This window comes from Pinus tabuliformis, chromosome 2_2 (genome assembly GCF_031772625.1).
Source record: "Pinus tabuliformis cultivar Carrire ecotype Pingquan chromosome 2_2, CPIR1, whole genome shotgun sequence".
NCBI classification, from domain to species: Eukaryota; Viridiplantae; Streptophyta; class Pinopsida; order Pinales; family Pinaceae; genus Pinus; species Pinus tabuliformis.
The window spans coordinates 275,155,690-275,176,717 of NC_142300.1; the positions used below are offsets into that span (position 1 = coordinate 275,155,690).

The 21,028-nt window shown below is 38.1% G+C and overlaps 1 pseudogene; it reads left to right on the forward strand.

The window, feature by feature from the left end:
* Positions 1-2,991: 2,991 nt before the first annotated feature.
* On the forward strand, positions 2,992-20,383 carry LOC149192369 (protein ROOT PRIMORDIUM DEFECTIVE 1 pseudogene; annotated as a pseudogene).
* Positions 20,384-21,028: the final 645 nt, after the last annotated feature.

Sequence of the window (21,028 nt, forward strand, 5' to 3'; positions counted from 1 at the left end):
TCCATTGGTAGGTTCAAGGGGGACAATGCATTTGAAGAATACACAATCCATTGGTAGGTTTAAGGGGGACAATGCATTTGAAGATACACAATCCATTGGTAGGTTTGAGGGGGACAATGCATTTGAAGATACACAGTCCATTGGTTGGTCTACTGGGGATATAGACATGTAGTTTTCTAATGGCTCAAGAGAGAATATTGAGGAAATTATGGTGAGAAGAAATCAATAATATTGAACATCAGGCATCTTGGTTTTCTGGTTGGTGCAAACAGAGTTGCAAATCAATTTATAAAGAGTGATTAAGGTCAGGCTGTAAATGCATATTTAGAAATTAATCTTCAACTGGCTGCTAATAAATGTCTCAAGTTATAGTATCGGGAAAGTTCCTAGAAATTTCAAGGCCCAAACAGTGACCATTCATCAAAATCAAGATATTGGAGAGAACGCGGACATTTTTATGTTGGTTTTTAGGTTCATCATTTGCATCAAGTTCTGGTCGCTGTAGTTTGACTTGGAGGTATAATTGTAAGCTTTTGCTGGATGGTTGCAGCTCACAACTATATGGACCATGGCTAGGCCATTTAATTCAGACGATAACAGAGTCTTTGCATTGGCAATCTTGAGATGACATTTGGCTCAAATCCGTTTGAAAGATTGCACCATATTCTGTCATAAATGATTAAAACCTAATATGGTGGACGTTGTAGCTCTCAACTATATGGAGCATAGCTAGACCATTTAATTCAGATGAAAACACATTATTTGTGTTGGCAAGATTGGGATTGGCCCAAATCTGTTAGAAACATTGCGCCATATTATGTCATAAACTTTTGATTAAAACGTATCGCGCTGGACATTGATTTGAAAACCCTTGTGACTCATGCTTGTGGGCAAGAGACACTTCCATTTGATGTTGCAGTCAAACTTTGCTCCATTGTTGACAATCTTGATCAGTGTTGTGTGCCAAGAAGTGATGTAAAGGAGAAAATTGAGTTACACTTATATTTTTTGCCTTTTAACTAATTGACAATGAAGTTTTGTAGTCTTATCCCAGTCAATTGTTGCTCTATAAAATGCGGCTGTGATCTCTAATGTAAAACCAAACTTTAGTTTTTTAATTAACAGGGATTGCCAATTGGAAAACATGCATATTTTTAGTCTATGGTGCTGTCTATGCTTTATAATGTTGAAACAACATTCATTTTCAACAACAGTTTGCACCCATTAGAAAATGCACTTATTTTACAACGAAGTTTGCACCCATTAGAAAATGCACTCGTTTTGCAACAAAGTTTGCAGCGAATTAGAAAAACGGATTACAGGTGATGAATTTCTACGAACCACAGGCAGGAATTTGCATTTGATTGCAATAGTCCTTGTGAAAATAAATTTGGTGCTCTGAGTTCTTAATTTTATAAGAAGTTGATTATGCACATGTGTTGACATGTTTTCAATGTTGTCTATCACAATAGTGGTCTGCTAAGATTTTAACATATTGTGTATGAGCTGTCTCTGGTATGCCTAGGAGCTGTACACATTGCTCTTTGTAAAGTATGAAGTCTATCAAAGAGCAACTCACTAACAACTTTCTAGCAAAAAGATTTACGGTGAAATCAACAAGGCTATATTTATTGAAAAGGGATTTTTTTTTGCAAGGAAAACCTTGCAGAAAACTCGCAACTACCTCCCCCCATGATTCATGGATGGGAATTGGAGATCAGAGCCTAACCCCAGGGTACCCAAGGGATCAAGAGAGTCAAACTTGTGAGCTCTCCAACTTGATAAATAGATCTCATGTATGGCTAATGACTGCTTGAGCTTGAGCGAACCCAAAAAAGATGAGTTTTTACTATTAAAGATTTTTTGATCGTTTAGCTCAAATATTATACATATATTTTTAAAATTCATTGATTAAGAGTTAAAATCCAAAATAACCTACACCAAGCCTACCTTGCCTCCCCCTCCTGTCCCTCGTTTTGCCATGGGTTGTTTGGTGGTGCATTCTATATTCGCTTAAGAAATCTGTGAATGATGGTTAATGGCCACATTTTTACCCCAATATCTAGGGATCAAGGTTTCTTGGCTGCATATTCCCTAACAACATTTGTAGTGAGGCGAGTCCTTGGTGCATATTTCATTGTTTGATGATCTAGATTGGATCATTATATTATTTGTCATCCATCTCAATGCTTTCAGAATGGAAAAAATGGAGGATTCAACTCACAAGACCTCCTAGTGCTGTTCTTCACTCAAATACCTTTTCAACGACACAAGAAAGACTTCAAATGGAGTTTTTATGCAAAAGTTATGCCACTCGGAACTTGACCTTCCGATTTTGTCCAACATGATTTGAGAGGATCTCACATCAACCCATTACTCATGGAAAAGGGGTTAACCACATGACCATGATGAAGAAGATTCTAGAAGACTTGAGTTGTAAGTCACATTGAGGGTTGAATGGGTCAAATTTAATAGCTAATTGGCTATTGGGCTATGCTATAACCAGGCATCTAGGAGGAAAAGGCGTTTGATTCTATTCTAGTGCATTTTGTTCCATAGTTGAGTAGAGTAGTTGAGAGTGGATGAAAGATGGCATAACAAAGAGCGTTTGTGTTCTTTTGTAGACCCCGGCCCATAGGTCTCTCTCCTTTGTATTTGCATTATTTTCCATTCAGAGAAAGAGAGGGTAGAGTAGCCTCTCCTTCTAGCTGGAAAAATTAATTCTTATAGTATAAATTTCGGATTTCAGTAAATTTTTATTAGATCTATTGTGACGATTTGTCCTACGACAATTTACGGATCATATTGGTGTCAGGATTTAGAGCAAGTGTCTTTGGGTATTTTTTGGTAAGTTTGAGGGGATCTAGATCCGTTTAAGTAGAAAGTTGTAAAACCCTGGCCATGGTTGATGAATCTATCAACAACCCTTGAGACGCGGCAAAGGAGAGGTTCTCAAGGTTGAAAGAGTAGGTTGAAGAAATCAATCGCAATATGAACCTCCTATTAGCGGCTCTGGCGAACAAGATTGGAATTGGAGAAGGTGAACGTTCCAACATAGAGGTTAGATTAGAGGGAAAATTAGGGCATCGGGAAGAACTAGAAGATTCTAAGAAGGAACCCAAAAGAGACAACCCAATTTGAGTGCCATGAACCTTTCATAGTCCCTGTTCAAGATGGAAGCGAAGGTCAACATCAAGCCATATCAAGGTGAGATTGATGCTTTGAAATTAAACCACTAGTTGTAGCAACTAGAAGTTTATTTTAATGTTCATCACATAAAGATTAAAAATTTCTTACGCCTATTTGAAACTAGAGGGCCACCCCTGACTTGGTCGGAAAACTATGTGGAAATCTTGAGGTTGGAAGGGGATCCTCCAGTGACCAAGTGGACTGTGGGAGAATTTCAAAACTCTCAGAATGTCCCAACTCAACTCTATTGGGTATGTAGAGGACTAGTGGATCTAGTGACATTTCTTTAGGTAGAGATAGAGGCAGAGTGTACAAGAGTACACCAATGAATTCAGGAAGATCACAATAATGTTGGGTGTCTCTCCCAAAAATCCAGTTGTACTCCTCAAGTATTTGGGGGGTCTGGACTCTACACAACCATTCACGGAAGCAAGTGATGTTGTTCAAACCCAAGACAATGGATGAGGTGTGTGTATAGGAATAGTACCTGGAAAACATAGGCCAGAAGAAAGGGAAATCAAGTGGGTCGAAGTAGAAGGAACACGAAGAAGTTTCCAAATAAGGGAAGAAGAAATAGAAAGGGGGAAAGGACAAAAACCACAACACACTAGTGCAAAGATCTCAACGACCAACATAACCATTGTAACATTGATGGACATACAAAAGAGAAGTGTTGGAAAATACATCCAAAACTCAACCTGAAGAACTGAAAAAATGATAGGAATAAGAAAAATATCATGGCCACAAATTCCGATAATTAGGTGGAAAACAACTTGGATGTGGATGAGAAGATTGTCTACATATCAGTGTTGAAGGGGGTGAATATGAGTCACTTTCAAGAAAAAAAGGAGACGACCAAACCGTTCCATATAAAGATACAAGTCAAGAAGATGAAAATTGATGCTCGGTTTGATTCAGGATCGTAGTTGAATCTCATTGTAGCAGAGCAGGTAAACAAATTGGGATTAGAAGATCATGATCGTCCAAGCCCATTTTCATTGCGATGGGTAAATGAGAATGCATAAATAAAGGTAACTAAACAATACAAAATCCAATTCGCTATTAGTGTTGATTTTGTTGATGAAGTAGAACTGGATGTAGTTCGACTTGGTAAATATGTAGCGGTGTGTGGAAGTCTTTATATGTACATGTAGGATGCAATATTCATGCAAAGCACCACCCAATACTGCCTTAGTGAGGATGGCAAATCCTTCACCATCAACACACATAAGGGCAAGTCCAAAATTTCACTAGTAAGTGTGAACCAAACCAAGAAATTGATCAGTGTTAGCAAGAAGTATGTTCTTTTATTTTAAAGAGAAAATTAGTCTGTAGAAGAGTTAGTGAGAGCATAGTCATCCTTGGAGGGGTGTACGAAAAAACAAAAACAACTGGAAGAGTTGCTACAAGCATACAAAGGTCTGTTCCAAGAGCCTAAAGGGCTACCATCCAAGAGGTAAGTGGAGCACGAGATCTAACTATTGTCGAACTTTTGTTGCAAAACATTAGGTTGTATAGGCAGTGTTTAGTCGAAGCAAATGAGGTGAAGAAATAGTTGGAACAATTGCTCTAGCAGGGTGCCATTCGACCAAATACCTCACCATTTGGGTTACCCATCATAATTGCACCTAAGGATGGGACTTGGCAAATGTACATTGATTACAGGGTATTAAACAAAATAATGCTCAAGAACAGGTACACCCTACCAAGGATGGATGATCTGTTGGACTTGTTGCAATAAGCAAAATACTTCACTAAGATGGACTCAAAGTCAAGGTATCGCCAGGTTTGAGTTAGAGAAGAAGATATTTGGAAGACCACCTTCAAAACCAGATAAGGCTTGTAAGAGTGGTTAGTCATGTTGTTTGACCTATGCAATGCACCAACTATGTTCATGAGATTAATGAATGATATACTGCACCATTTTATAGATTCATTTGTTATTGTTTATTTGAATGATATACTAGTACAAAATGCTACTTGGGAGGAGCACACCTCACATTTGATGCAGGTGCTAGAGACATTGAAGAAGCATCAACTACTGACAAGTCTCAAAAAGTGTGAGTTTGCATAGCATTCTTTCGTGTATTTAGGATATGTGATGGGTGGAGGAGCGTTGAAGATAGATCCTACCAAGATGGAGGCCATCATGAAGTGATTAGTGCCTACCAATGTTTTTGAGGTCAGGAGTTTCATTGGGCTACTCCATGGCATCACAACTAGTGGCAAGAGGTTTAGTGATTAAAGGGTCAGCAAAAGACTGTTTAGGAATTAAAGCATAAAATTAGTCAAACACCAGTTCTTGCATTATTGAACTTTGTAGTAGTTATTTGAAGTGGAGATAAAGGCAAGTGGGTATGTTATGGCAGCAGTGTTGATGCAGGGAGGAAGGCTTGTATGCTTCCATTATGAAGTATTTCATGGGGTGATTCTTAGCTGCCCTATCTATGACAAGGAGCTATATGCTTTGGTACAAGTTGTCAGAAAGTGGAAGCACTATTTGATGGAAAAGGAGACAATAATCCACATAGATCAGTAGCCGTCTCAATACCTGCAAGCCAAGAGTAAGTTACAATAGACCAAGCATTACAAGTGGATGGGGGTTTTACAATAATTTTATTTAGTGATTAGGTAGAAACAGGGAAACACAAACAAGTTGGATGACATGCTTTCAAGGCCACTCACATCAAAGATCAAAACTTTAGGAACTCTGATGCACATGGAGCCTTTCATCCATGATGCATATAGAGAATCGAATAAAAAGGATGGGGACTTCAAGTTGGTGTTTCAACAGTTGTAGAGCCAGAGTCATGTGCACATTGGTTATAACACAAATCATTATCATCTCTAGAATGGGTTGCTCTACAAGCTAGACAAGTTATGTCTTCCTAAAGGTGAATGATTGCAACTAATCAAAGAGGCTTACACCTCCAAGGCTGCAGGACACTTTGGTCTAGGTTAGACATTGGCTAACCTGCAAAGGTGTGTGTACTAGCCTAGGATGCAAGAAGATGTATCTAGGTTCATAAGAGGATGTATGCTTTGTTGTACTAGCAAGCCTAGTTACATGAAATTAGGGTCTATACCATCCCTTGGTTGTACCCACTTGTCCTTGAGAAACCCTTTCCATGGACTTTGTGGGAGGTTTACCAACAACCAAGAAGGGACATGACTACCTATTCTTAGTAGTTGATAGGTTTAGTAAGATGCATGTTCTCATGCCCTATAAAAAGACCATTAGCAGGCAAGAGGCAACAAACTTGTTCTTTGGACAGATTTGGGTGCACTTTGGAATCCCAAGGAACATTGTTTTAGACATGGACAAGATTTCTTACTGCATTTTGGAATACATTCTAGGAGTAGATGGACACGAAGTTGAAGAGGTCTATAACATTCCATCCACAAATAGATAGGCAAATAGAATTAGTCAACAAGACTTTGGTGTAGCTTTTAAGGGGTTACAATCAAAGGCATTAGAAGACTTGGGATGAAAGTTTGGTATATATACAAGCTTCTTATAATAGAATAATCCCCACTTCTATTGGTAAGTTCCCATTTGAAACTTGTTTTAGATATTTGTCACCTTCACCTTTGGATATTGCATAAAGAAATCAATGGTTGATGGAAGATCTTGTAGGGGATGCCTTAAGGGCAGAAAAAATTGTTGAGAAGTGATTAGACATAGCCATCTACAAGTATAGGAGACGACATAGAAGTCATAGGAAAAAGACAAGGCTAGACATGATCAATGGAGAATAGAGAACTTATTAAGAGTGGGAGACAAAGTATGGTTGCAATTGAACAAAGAGAGGCTATAAGATCCTGGTAAGAAAATCAAGGCTATGTGATATGGTCCCTTTCAGATATTGGAAAAGGTGGGAGATTATGCCTATAGACTTGATCTACCTCCATACATGCACATTTACTCAGTGGTGAATGTAGAAAATCTAAAACTCTATGAGCCTTCCATGGTGGATTAGGAAGAAGAACAAGTCCTACCTTGTATAGAGGATTTAACATTAGATGCTAAGGTAAAGTTGACAGAGAATGCAATTTTTTAGAAGAGGTCCAGAACTACAAGATGGGTAGCATGACCTTTGGCAGATTGGGTTGAAAGAACAACTTCCAAGCAATGGTAAATGGTACTCCAGGGAGAGGGTAGAGGGAAATTTTTCTCACCTCATTCAGGAAAAGTTTTTGGGGGCCAAAAGCCTCCCAAATTTGGTAGGTATGACCATAATTGTATCATTATATTACTTGTCATCCATCTTGATGCTTTAAGAGTGGAAAAATTGAAGGAATCAGCTCACAAGACCATTTTTACCAATGGGTTCCAGTTTGGCGAATTGGGGTCCGGAGGCAGTTTGATGCATTTCCTACTTTTTTTGGGGTCCAAAAACTGTCACTTGTGCTAGACCACCTGGCGTTGTTCTACATTTAGATACTTTTCCAACAGTGCAAGAAAGACCTCGAACAAAGTCTGTATACAAAAATTATGCCACTTGAAAGTTGACCTTGTTTTGCCCACCATGATTTAAAGGATGCCATGTTAGCCCCATTATTGATGGAAAAGGGGCTAGGCACATGACCATGATGAAAAAGACTCTAGAAGAGTCGAGTTGTAACTCATATTGAGGGTTGAATGGGCCAAATGTAACCACTAGTTGGCTATTGGGCTATGTTATAACCGGGCCAGTAGGAGAAAAAACGGTTCAATTCGATTATAGTGCATTTTGTTCCATAGTTGAGTAAACCAGCTGAGAGTGGATAGAGAGAGGGTCGAACAGAGAGGGTTTGTGTTTTGTAGCAGCCCATGAGCCACAAGTCTCACTCATTTGTATTTGTACCATTTTCCATTTAGAGAAAGAGAGAGCAGCGCAACTTCACCTTGTAGCTGAGTTTTCTCTTGACAGGGTTTCCCAAGTCATATCTTGTGTTATTATGGTTTGTGAGGACATTATTTCCAGAATGTCAAGTCCTTTTAACACGGTGAGAGATTTTGGGTAGTTATTTGATAAGATGCCAATATTCTGTGATTACTTTGCATACAATTCACCCCCTTGGTCAAATATAAGCTTTTTTGACCTGGGTGCTCCTGAACTACCTTTTGCAGCTCCATTCAAGAAAAATAAGAAATTTCTTTTGGCTCCTGATGCAGCTATGAATGTCATTCTGCATAGGGTTGAGACAAGGGAATTCCCCCATGACAGTTAGATGTTTGATCACTTTTTGGCTATATTACCAAATCCGCAGGGTGTTCTCACCTTGTATCCATGGATCCGCATTTCTGATCTGGATCTGCACAGGATCGACCTGCTAGGCATAACCAAACAGTTCAGAGGCAGTTCCTGAAATTTGGAGGCAGATCCAGTGACATTCAACGCCACCACATGTGGATCCCAAGAATTTTATTTTTATGTTTTATTTTATTTTTAGTTTTTTTGCCACTCCTTAAACCTAAGCCCCCTTAAAATATTTTATAAGATAACCAAGACACTGAGCACTGTTTTTCAGACTGACTGAATCTTTAGCACAGTGATATAAGACCCCCTTGTGTTTATAATGGATAGCATCTAATCATCTCAGTTTTAATGTTATAATTCATGAATGGTTTTGATTCTTAACTTTAAATGTCTTTTAAAATTTAATTTTTTTCTTTTATATTTTTTTTTATTTGACATATACCCATTTTATCCAAATCCTGGATTTTCAAAGGTCTGATAGATGATTCTGGTAACTAAACTTTTTGATGAGGATATCCATTTAAGGTCCCAGGAGAATAACCTCTTTTCTTTCATCATCCCATCTATATTTTTTCTTCCCTGAAAGTTTATTGCAGTTGTCTCCTTGAGAATTTGTATTGTATGATTCTTTATTTATCAGCATATTTCCAAGTTCCAACTATCAATAAAAATGAGGTCCTTTGTGTTCAACTGTATTTTTCATCAACCCAACCTAAAGTGCAGTGTCGGGAGTGACATGACAAGGGTCTCCTCTATGATTCACAGTGTAGTAGTTGTACCAATCAGAGAGGAGACTCCAAACTGAAATAGTGAATAAGCAGTCCAAAAATACATGGGAGGACTCTTAATTATATTTACACAGAAAAAACCATGATGGCCTTGTATTGCCTTTCTTGAAGTTTTCAGCTGTAAGGAGTTTCTTATGAGCCAAAGTCAAAGAGGAAAAAGCTGATCTGTGATATGGATTCATTTGTCTTAAATTGAATGAGTGAATGAGCACTCCAGGTATATATGGGGGGACTCTTAATTATATTTACACAGAACATGCCATGACCTTGTATTTCCTTTCTTGATGGGGTTTTCAGCTGTAAGGAGTGTCTTATGAACCCAAATCAAGAAGAGAAAGTCAATCTGTTGTCTGGGTTCATTTGCCCATATTTTGTTCCAGCTATATCCAAAAGGGTCGTTCATCTGTCAAGTGGTTTTGGGATAAGCTAACATTATTTAACAGTAAATTTACCATTAGTAACCCCCCAGGAAATATGATCTTCCACTAGTCTTTCTCTAGGACATGTGTAATAACACTGTCTTTCCCATTCATGGAATACCTCAGTACATCTCGAAATAATAGAGTTGCTGGTATTTATGCTTTCCTACCCACAAAAATGGTCACCGTAGTTCCATTTATAATTCAAAGAGACTTAGTTTATTTTTTATTTTTTTTATATGCTAGAGGAATTGGTAATAACACTGTCTTTCCCATTCATGGAATACCTCATTACATGTCGAAATAATATAGTTGCTGGTATTTATGCTTTCCCACCCACAGAAATGGTCACTGTAGTTCCATTTATAATTCAAACAGACTTAGTATTCTTTTCTATGCTAGAGGAATTGGTAATTGGGCATGGAATACCTCATTACATCTCGAAATAGTATGGTTTCTGGTATTTATGCTTTCCTACCCACAGAAATGGTCACCGTAGTTCCATTTATAATTCAAACAGACTTAGGTTTTTTTTCTATGCTAGAGGAATTGGTAAGTGGGCTGGTTTCGTACTCGCATAACACGGGGTCGATTCTGACCACTACCCCTATACCTTTAGGTGCCTACGAATGTCCTTTCTGCAGACATGGGTAAATTGGGGGGATTGGAACCTCAAACCTCCTGGTACATAACACTTCATTTCACAGTGATTGTCAATTGAGCTGCCCCCAGGAGCTTAAACAGATTTCTTAGTTATTTCTCAAGGGAGAGCATCATTTTCTACAGCAAGTGGAACCAAGGAATACTTGACTACATTCCATTAGATTTTTGTTCTGCCACTAGTTCCCTTTTGCACAGTGTGCAATTGGCTCCTCCATGTATAGAGCCCATTTCTTCAAATACCTGCCTATTGATATTCCCTCTTCTCTGAAATTAAGATAATTCAGGATGCCATTTAGGTCCAGTTGAAGGAAGAGTGATCTTATGTCGGGCTCAGAATGCTTATGGCATTCCTGAAGAAGCTTGTTGAATAGAGACATACTAAACAATGCATCTGAAATTGGCCTAGAGAGCACTAGTGGTCTATGGTCGAGTGGGTTATTCATAGTACATTCTTGCATGGAGAAACACAAGTTTCCATGCCTCTTTCAATTCTTGGGAGTAGGATGTCTATTATTGCTGATAGTCCCATTTCATTCTTATAAGATTTGGTTGGGTTGTAAATCTATCAGAGGATTTATATCTGCAATTTCTGTGCTTTCTTGCTTAAAACTGGGAGAATGGTATTTCGACTCCTTACAAATATTTCCCTATTTTAAGTTTGTTAATGATCACAAGAGAGTGGACTGGGCTAGCTTATCAGATATATATAATGGCCACAAACTATATTTTCCCTCTAGGATGAAACATATTTTGTATTTCACCAAATGGAGTGGCGAGTTTGTGTATGTTGTGAATTTTAAATTCATGTTGGATGCCACTCAAATAGCCATGAGAAATTTGGATTCTCAATGGATGATGTCGCAAGAATGGCTAAATTGTTATTGTCATATCACTTATTTTTCTGTATCAAGTTCTATTAACCTAGTCACAGAGCAAGTTAATGTTTCTAACGGTAGCAAATTTGTTATCACTGTCACCTGTTTTTGTATTTTTCCTAAACCAGCAACCATATTGACTGAAGAAAGGTTTGGAGATTATACTTATATTTTCCAGTATATAATCATAACTCTTGATACATAGTCATGAGTTCCAAAGGAGAATTTGTGCCAGCGTCCATGAGCATGTGAGGTCAAGTTATTGGGGAGCAAACTATGGGTTGATCATGGGTTAATTGCTTTGTCAAGGGCTTACCTGAAAACAATTCCTTTCTCTCATGGTTGGGAAGGGAAAGATGATCTCGAGTCATCTATCAGAAATGATCTCAAAGCAGTGGAGATTCCATTTCTAAGACCACCAGATATTGTCTTTCCTGGACTTTCCTCTTGAGAAAGAGATAATTTTTTCTCTTAAAGTGGATGCAGTATTTGATAGCAAACTATATTGAGACACTCCCTAATTATCCAAAAGAAGCATAGATATAGGAAAATGGCTAAGAACACCGAGTATCAATCTCGAAACATGTACTTCTTGTTCAATTTTAAATGGTAATCCCCTCATTCTCAGTTAAATGATCTTAATATTTCATTCCACAGCAAATCCATGAATGACTTAAGATACTCTCCACACATGTCGGTCGTTGTTGACTTTGGAAACGGATGTGGTGTGTTCATTGTTAGAAATCGGGAGGATTTTCAATTTTATCTTAGATTTCCATTACATGATAATTACTTGTGAATCTATCAGCATTATTATTATTATGTTATCTTTCTTCATCAAGCAATTACCATAAAAACATGAAGATCACAGTAGACAATAGAACACAAGATATAGGCTCCAAGTCCAGGTAAAACCCCTCCAAGGGGAAAACCCATAAAATCTCTTATAGAATTAGATCAAATGAGATTTCCAAGACCCATAACCACAAAAATTCCGCCTCTAGATGCCAAGCCAAAACTTTCTTCCTTCCAACAGATTCATTAGCAAGAGACCAACAACAAGAGATATATTAAGGTAGATCATCCACAAACCCTAGCTCCAAGAAGAAACCCTTGCTTTCAGATTTCGGCCTTCCTTGTCTTCTCTATCTTCTCTGCAATAATTCAGACCAAAACATCCAAGTGTGTGTGTCCAAATGAGCTCCATCTACCCTCTATTTATATAGATTAAAGGGGGTGCGAATAGACATGTCCATTGGGGCAGAGCCGACTTGGCATCTAGAGGGGTTTCTGTCCCAAAATTTACATTAAAAAATTTCTTTTCCTTTTTCTTTTACAATAGGTCCAAAATAGGTTTTTGACTTAAAAACCTAGAAGCATGAAGAACATGCTTATCTAGAAAAATAATAATTTTCTTTTTTCTTTTCTTTTCCTTTTTACATAAAAACACATAATGGTAAAGATTATGAAGAACAAAACTAATTACATTCTCCAACACTCCCTCTTAATTAGGGAGGTATTCATAATTGTACACCTCGTACAAGGATATTCTCAAACTGAAATATTCTCATAAGAAGAGTTGGATTGGTATTATGTAGAAAAATAATAACAATTTTCATTCTTCTTTACTTTTGCTTTTTACATAAAAACACATAATGGTAAAGATTATGAAGAACAAAACTAATTACATTCTCCAACACTCCCTCTTAACTAGGGAGGTATTCATAATTGTACACCTGGTACAAGGATATTCTCAAACTAAAATACTCTCATAAGAAGAGTTGGATTAGTAAGCCATCTGTAAGCATCAACATTATGACCAACACCGTCATTGAGGCCTAACTTGACAAACTCAACTTTATTCGAGAGCATTATGCTGAGAGGCTTTACGTGAGATACCACACTACCTCTAAGGCACATAACCCATCTGGATGTTCACTGTGCATGTCCTTTTAGGACTATTCTTACCTTGGATTTATAACCCTCGATCCTTGAAGAATATCTGTCCTCTTCGACCCATAGTTTTAAAAACCGGCCGGTCCAAACCGGCCTAAAAAACCCGGTTAGCTACCTCCTGTGCCCGAAATCTGGCCCTAACCGGTCAAAACCGGCCGGTTTAGGGCGGAACCGGCCGGTTCCGTCCTAAACCGGCCGGTTTATGGACAACCCACCGATTAATGACAAAAAGCGCAACGGTTTTGTGGTTTAGGGGTTTTGGGGGTGAGGGAAAGGTATTTTCCCTCCAAAAACACCCTCACACTTGCTATAAGAGACCCCTCTCACTCTCATTTGTCTCACACAACTGATTTGGAGTGTTTGTGAGTGTTTGTGAGTTTGTTTGTGAGCTTGGAGAGTGTGGAGTTTTTGCTGAAGTAGTCATCTTGGAGTTGGAGTTGGAGCTATTTTGGAGATAGTGTGTAGCTGTCAGTGGAGTTGCCATCTTCAAGAGGAGGCTAAGGGAGCTAGTTTGCATTTCCAGGTAAGGATTTGCACTTGATAATTCCTCATTTGAGTCTGCTGTCCATGAATATTTTTTTAATGTGTTATACTTATAAACTTCTCACTTCTATGATCTATCATGTATGCTATAAACTCTCTAGCTCTATGCTATCAAATTTTGTAGCTTGAGCCTTGCATGTGCATTTGTTTTTCTACATTTATCTTTGGTTTTCCATTTTGCTTAGCTGCAATTTTTTTTTAAATGGCAGATTTCTTTGCAAATTGTTATTATTTCAAGCAAACATGGCTCCAAAAGGAAAGGACAGTGCATGGGTTCATTGTGATGTAATTGATGGAAAAATGATATGCAAATTATGCCATAAATATATTGGAGCTGGGGGTATTCTTAGGTTGAAACAACACTTGGCTGGGGTAAGAGGCCAAGTAAAGCCATGTGATGCACCAAAAGAACTGTTAGGTCCTATTAGGGCAAAATACATTGCCAAGCTTGAAAAATTTTATGAGGATAAGGCTAGGGAGAAGGCCATCCAAGATGAAATTGCAAGGAAGAGGGAATTAGTAGAAGCCATGAAAGAGAGTGGGTATGATGATTATGAGATTCAAGACTCCACTTCTATCCCTTCCATCAATGCAATGACCCCTTTCACTATGTTCATCCTTCTGTTGGAGTTGGCCAACCATCAAAAGGAACAAAGAGAGCAAACATCCAAAGTTATTTCTCATCTTCTGCCAACATTGCCTCTTCTAAATCTAATCCCACTTCCTCCCAGCCAAGTTCTCAACCCACTTTGGATCAACATTGGAAAAAACAATGCAAAGAAACTTCTCACCAATACATTGCTAGATGGTTGATTCAGATATCCCATTTAATGCTGCTCGCTCACCTTATTACCAAGCTATGTGGGACTCTGTTATAGCTGCAGGAAAGGGCTTCAAAGGCCCTAGTATGCATGACTTGAGGGGAGCTCTTTTGCAAAAAGAGATATCTTCCATTGATGAGTATTTGGTTGAGTTTAAAGAGTCATGGCTCAAAACAGGTTGTTCCATTATGTCAGATGGATGGACCGATGGAAAGAACCGCACTATCATTAATTTCCTTGTTTCTTGCCCTCAAGGAACCATGTTTTTGAAATCAGTTGATGCATCTGATAGGGTAAAGGATGCAAGCCTTCTATTTGAGCTTTTGAATAACATTATTCAGGAAGTTGGGGAGCAACATGTTGTGCAAGTCATCACTGATAATGCCTCAAACTATGTTCTTGCTGGAAAGATGCTTGAGGCCAAATATAAGACCATATTTTGGACTCCATGTGCTGCACATTGCATAGACCTCATGCTTGAGGATATAGGCAAAGTGGAGTGGGTAAAAAACACTGTAGAGCATGCCAAGTGCATTACAAAATACATTTACAACCACTCATGGGTATTGAGCCTAATGAGGAAACACACTGGAGGCAAAGAGCTTGTTAGGCCTGCAATTACGAGATTTGCAACTCACTTCCTCACGTTGCAATGTCTCAATGGTCAACATAAAAACTTGCAGAAAATGTTTTCCTCTGAAGAATGGTCTGAATCTCGGTGGGCTCGTAGACCAGATAGAAAAGACACCAAAAAGAAAGTGTTAGACACTTTTTTTTGGAAAAGGTCTGTAGAGCTTGTGAAAATTACCGAGCCCCTTGTTAAGGTGCTAAGGTTGGTGGATGGGGAAAGATTGGCCATGGGCTACATTTATGAAGCTATGGATCAGGCAAAGGAGCAGATACGGGCAGCTTACAAGGACAGGTTAGCTAAATATGGCCGTATATGGGAGATCATTGATAACAGATGGAACAATCAACTCCATCGTCCTATACATGCAGCTGGGTATTTTTTGAACCCAAGGTATCACTATAAAAATCGGCTAGGAGATCAACATGATGGGGAGGTCAGAGCTGGATTGATTGATTGCTTGGAGCGCATGGTCCCTAACCATGTAGACCAGTTGGAAATACATAGACAACTTACTATTTTCAATATGGCAAGTGGTACTTTTGGCAAAAACTTGGCAAAGATGGCAAGAGATGTGGACCAACCAGGTAAGCAATTCCAATTTCCATTTTGTTTTTCATTTCAAGTTAAAATTGTTTACGTTCTTTACAATTCAAATTATAAACTAAGTTACTAATTATTGTCTTTTTCTTTGCAGCACATTGGTGGGAGTCATTTGGTGGCCAGTGTCCTTAATTGCAAAGGTTTGCAATTAGAGTCCTCAGTCAAACTTGCAGTGCTTCAGGTTGTGAGCGCAATTGGTCTGTTTTTGAGCGCATACACACGAAGAAGAGAAACCGTTTGGAACAAAAACGGTTAAATGATCTTGTTTTTGTGCAATGCAACCTTCGACTGAGGAGGAACCAAATGATGAGCAAATCACCTGATCTAGATCCCATTGTGTTGGACGATATTGATCCAACATCAGAATGGGTGGAGGAGACTGAAGATCCTGTGTTTGAGGCTGATTTTGATATCGACATGGCTTTAGCGGGGGATGAGGCAGATTATGTGGCGGCATCAGAACCAGGATCAGTAGCGGCATCAAGGAAAGGCAAGGAACCAATGGAAGGCACTAGTCGTGCAGGTCGACAAACTCGTGCTTCCATTAGGTCCACTTCTATTGTCATTGGTGGCATTGATACTGATGTTGCAGATCAGGCTGAGGCATCCTCAGACTCTGAACCAGATGATGTCTATGTAGCTCCTGATGATGATCCTGTGTCTAGTAGTGGTGATGGACTTGATGATTGATCATGTGTACACTGTAGACTTGTAGTAGGCCAATGGCCTCATAGCTTGCAGCATTGTTTTTGGACTTTATAGGCCATTTAGAGCCTCATTTCTTATGTATTTTGCTATTTTGTCGATGATATGTATTGCACTTGGTGCCATTTTGATATATTCACCTTTGCATGGTATATAAATGAGCAAACTTTGCATATTTTGTCTCTATTGGCTTGGAATCATGGTTTTATATCTTAAAAATAGTTTTGTTTCATTAAAAATTAATTATTTAATGTATTTTTTAAAAACCGGTTCGTTTAGACCAAACCAGTCCCGGTTAGACCAGTTCCGGTCGGTAAACCGGTTCATTAGGTGGACCGGTCCGGTCACCGGTTCCGGTTTTAAAAACACTGCTTCGACCACTCTTATCTTGGATACTTGTCTTATCCTCAAAGAGTGTCAATACCTTTCCTTTCTTGGATTGTCCCATCCTCAAGAAAACCACAAATGCTTTATCTAGTCCTCCACCATTCTCTCTCCATGGCCTTCACTTAAACTTACAACTGTTACTCTTGGTCAAGTGCATGAAACATGAATAAGAGAATGCACATGTGATGTTTTATCATCACTCCCTCTCAACTAGAGAGCATATCCCCAACTTCCTTTCAATTGGGAAGCCATAACCACAAGCTCTTTAGCTTGTTCCCATAGTTCTTCATGGAGATAGCCGCATGGTTCCTTCTTTCCTTGGTATCTCTTCCTTCAATCAAGTGACAGGGTTCGGGCCATCGACCTTGCATATCACTTTCTTTTCTTTATCATGAATGAAGGCATTATATTGAGCCTTATCAAACTTTAAGCCAATCATAGCTCCCTCTAAAAGTGATCTTCATTGCACGAACTAGAACTTCAGGTTATCTCTTCACATTGCTACCTTTCAATCCCAAGATGATGATGCAAACATCTTGACTACATGATTGCCAAAGCCATCCATTCAGTTGAACTTGCCTCAACAATTATCAACTATTATCATGTATTCCTGTAACATCCTTCCAAGTAGCAAAACAGTATGTTAACCAGATAACCAAGAACAAGAATATTAACATCAGAATTACCTTATCATGATGATCTTCTCGTCAAAGCATCAATTTTCTTGAGTTCTTCGAGATCAACATCCTTTCGCATGATCCATCTCCACATGAATCTTTCTTCATGCATTCATTTTAATCAGAGTGCCCATGGATCGAGCTTGATTACCAAGCTGTAATATCTTCCTTGGAGTTGTCATTGTTAACTCCCTTTCTTTCTTCTGAAGACTATACTTGATGTTGATCAACATTGTTATATTTATGCCATGCAACCTTGTGAGAGAGTCTTGATCACATTTCTTTGGACAACATGCATCCATATGGAAAGCTTACTGAGCACATTTTATATCCAACTCTTTTTGCAAGATTCTTATAGATATGAACCTTTTCCTGAAAAGTTACTTATAATATACATACCTTTGTTTTTCATACAATCATCTAGTCATCCCTTTTGAATGAGCTTACTTCTTGTACATGGAACTTTGACCTTTTGCATTCCTTCATCCTTCAAGAGTATTGATTCCAGACTAGATGGAATATATAGCTGTCATAGTTGCTACCAATAATCTTCCAAAATGATGATTGTTATAGGATCTTTATGATCCCTCTTTGCAAAATGACTCCCTTTATCATGATGTTAAGAAAAATGCTTGAATGAACAATATATGCAATATGGTTCCAATTTTCTCATTTTCTTTAAACTAGATGATCTTTCCTAAAGCAAATTAAACAAGTAGATTCTAATCTTTCTACTATCAAGTACTTCTATTTATGATTCCATGCTTTTTACAAAATCAAGACTCTTCTAGAAAATGCAACGGTGCATGCTTACTCTTTTAATAATCAATGAACTTATCAATTCCTTTAGGGTCCTTACAGTTCCCTCCTTCCGTCATGCTCATCATTACTTTGATTTGTTCATCCATCCTTCTTATCTTGCTTTCTTTATGTACCTGCAATTTTAGCCAAACAAGTACAACCAAGTACAATATACAAATACAAGAGCATGATGTCAAATTTGCTAATCGAGGGTGTCCATTGTGTCTCAGAGGGTGAATTCCAAGGGTTATGTTGACGGTGCTGGAAATCTGTCAACCAATGGGTCTCCCCGATGTGAAGTCCCAATTAGACCTCACACCGTTTGGAATAGGAGCCCCATCCAAAGTATTGGCTTGGTTGCCATGTATTCTTATAGATTTTCCTTGGCTCTAACTATCAGTAAGAGAGAGGAACATGTGATGCCTTCGAAAAGCAAGAAGGTGTCCTTGGTGATTGTTCGGTTGTAGGTGTGTCAAAGTTCTTCTACTGTGGAGGAATATAGTAAAGTGAGCTTCTAAGAGAGAGGTAATAGTACCACCCAAGTAGAGACACACACGAACAAGAAGGATTCGTCTGACATACATCAGAATAGTCCACAAAATATGCGACGGTCATTACAACCAATGAATGAGAAAGTTTTGTCTAGTATCCCGCAGAATAGTCCATAAGGATGTGACAACCATAACAACCATTACAACACATTCTCAATAAGATAAGTACTAAAATAATCGAAATAGTTAAACTACTTTAGCATATATGAAGGCAAACATGAAATACAAACATCACCAAAATAGTCTTACAAATATTCATAATCCATGCACGAAGAACGTGCCGACCATGAAGGTTTTTGTTATTCGGTAAAATTTCCAAGACACATGTATACAATGAACATCACTTGCTCCAATAGTGGAGTGTTGGAGCCACTTCTTGCTCCTTAAAAGAACTAGTTTGTCTCTCTAATGCCTTGTGGGAGGAGTCAAGGTGAAAATTCCCTTGCTCATACAATGAGGGTGTACATATAACCAATGGGGTACCTCCCTTGTGACTCTTTGACTACCCTCATGACTGTTTGACTTCCCATGATTTTTCAACTTTACTTGACTCTTAATATTCTATATGTGTCATTTGGACTTCCACTTTACAATACATTTCAGATAGATAGATTTCGAAAGCTCCATTATTCTGAAAAACCCTTGCTACTTTTGCCTCACAGGTGAGGACACAAAGTATGCCAAGACCAAGTATGTGGAGATTGTTGAGCGTGATCCTCAATTGAGTCTGTGTGCCATAGAGAATCTAAGAGAGCAGGAATACAGAGACGCAGTAAGAGTGAAGAAAATATTAGGTTTTCATTCATTGTGAATTTCCCCCCAGGGTTTAAGATCAACAAGGCTTATAGAATATTTGTATTCAAATGGCAAAGATTGCCCTATTGGTTTGCCTACGAAGACATAAAGCAGGCATGATGTCAGGTCCCTTGAAGCCCATAGGCATTTGGAGAAATGAGTGGTTGCTACAATCCACAAGTTCCTAAATCTCACTGTTGAGAAGAAGATTACATTGGAGAAGATTGTCCATTTGATGCACTCTTTCTATTTGCCTAATAAGCTGAAGAATTTCCTCCTGTAGTATCAAGGTATTTTCTATATTTTGAATCGCGGCAACAAAGGTAAGCTTCATACCATTTTTCTCAGGGAGGCTTATAAGAAGGGGGAGTTGATAGAGCCCAATCGTCTGTATTTGGCTAGAAGGAAATTGGTAAACTTGACAATGTTGAGTCCTAGAAAGGCTACCTTTGATGAGAGCTTGGTGTATTATATGAAGGAAAAAGATGATGAGCAAGTGACAAGGGAGTATCTTGAAAGAAGCATAAGATTGGATGCAAATGTGTCTTCAGAAAAGATTGACAATTTAAGCCAAAAGACCTCTGAAAAACCTAGACAAGTTTCTTTGGGGCATGGGGCCAATGCATTTGAAGATACACAGTCCATTGGTAGGTTTAAGGGGGACAATGCATTTGAAGATACACAATCTATTGGTAGGTTTAAGGGGGACAATGCATTTGAAGATACACAGTCCATTTGAAGATACATTTTCAGAAGCTCCCGATTTGGGAGCGAATCCCGGAGCGTTTTTGATATAATATATATATATATATTTTTATGTTTTGATACATATATGTCAACAAAAACATGTAGAATAATGAATTAGATATAAAAAATATAAAAAAACATAGATTGAACCATACAACAACAATCATCTAGAAGTTATAATCTCCATCAACCACGTCCACAAGTTAGTTACATAGTAACATAAAACATATTGAGTCTCATGATTCATCAATTATAAAGTTTCAAGCTTTCAAAATTCAATATATAACATCTATCATCATTGATCACCAAAGTTGTACTTGTAAGCTAAGTGTAACCATTACAACAAATAATATCTAACATGAAATGAAATGTTATAAAATGAAATGAAATGAAACAACTTTCAACTTTCATGAAGCATCATATTCATAATGAGTTATAATTGCCAACTTCAAACTTAAATTGTCATATATTGTTTAAAAAATATCATAATAAATATGAAAGAGTTAATAGTTATAAAAGTTACTAGAAACTAGAAAAGAGAAGTAAATCTATTATCTATTTCTTATGCTTGGGCCTCTTGCCACCACGAGAAATGTCTAATTTTTTAGTCTTGTTGGAAAATCAGGGTCTTTGTCAT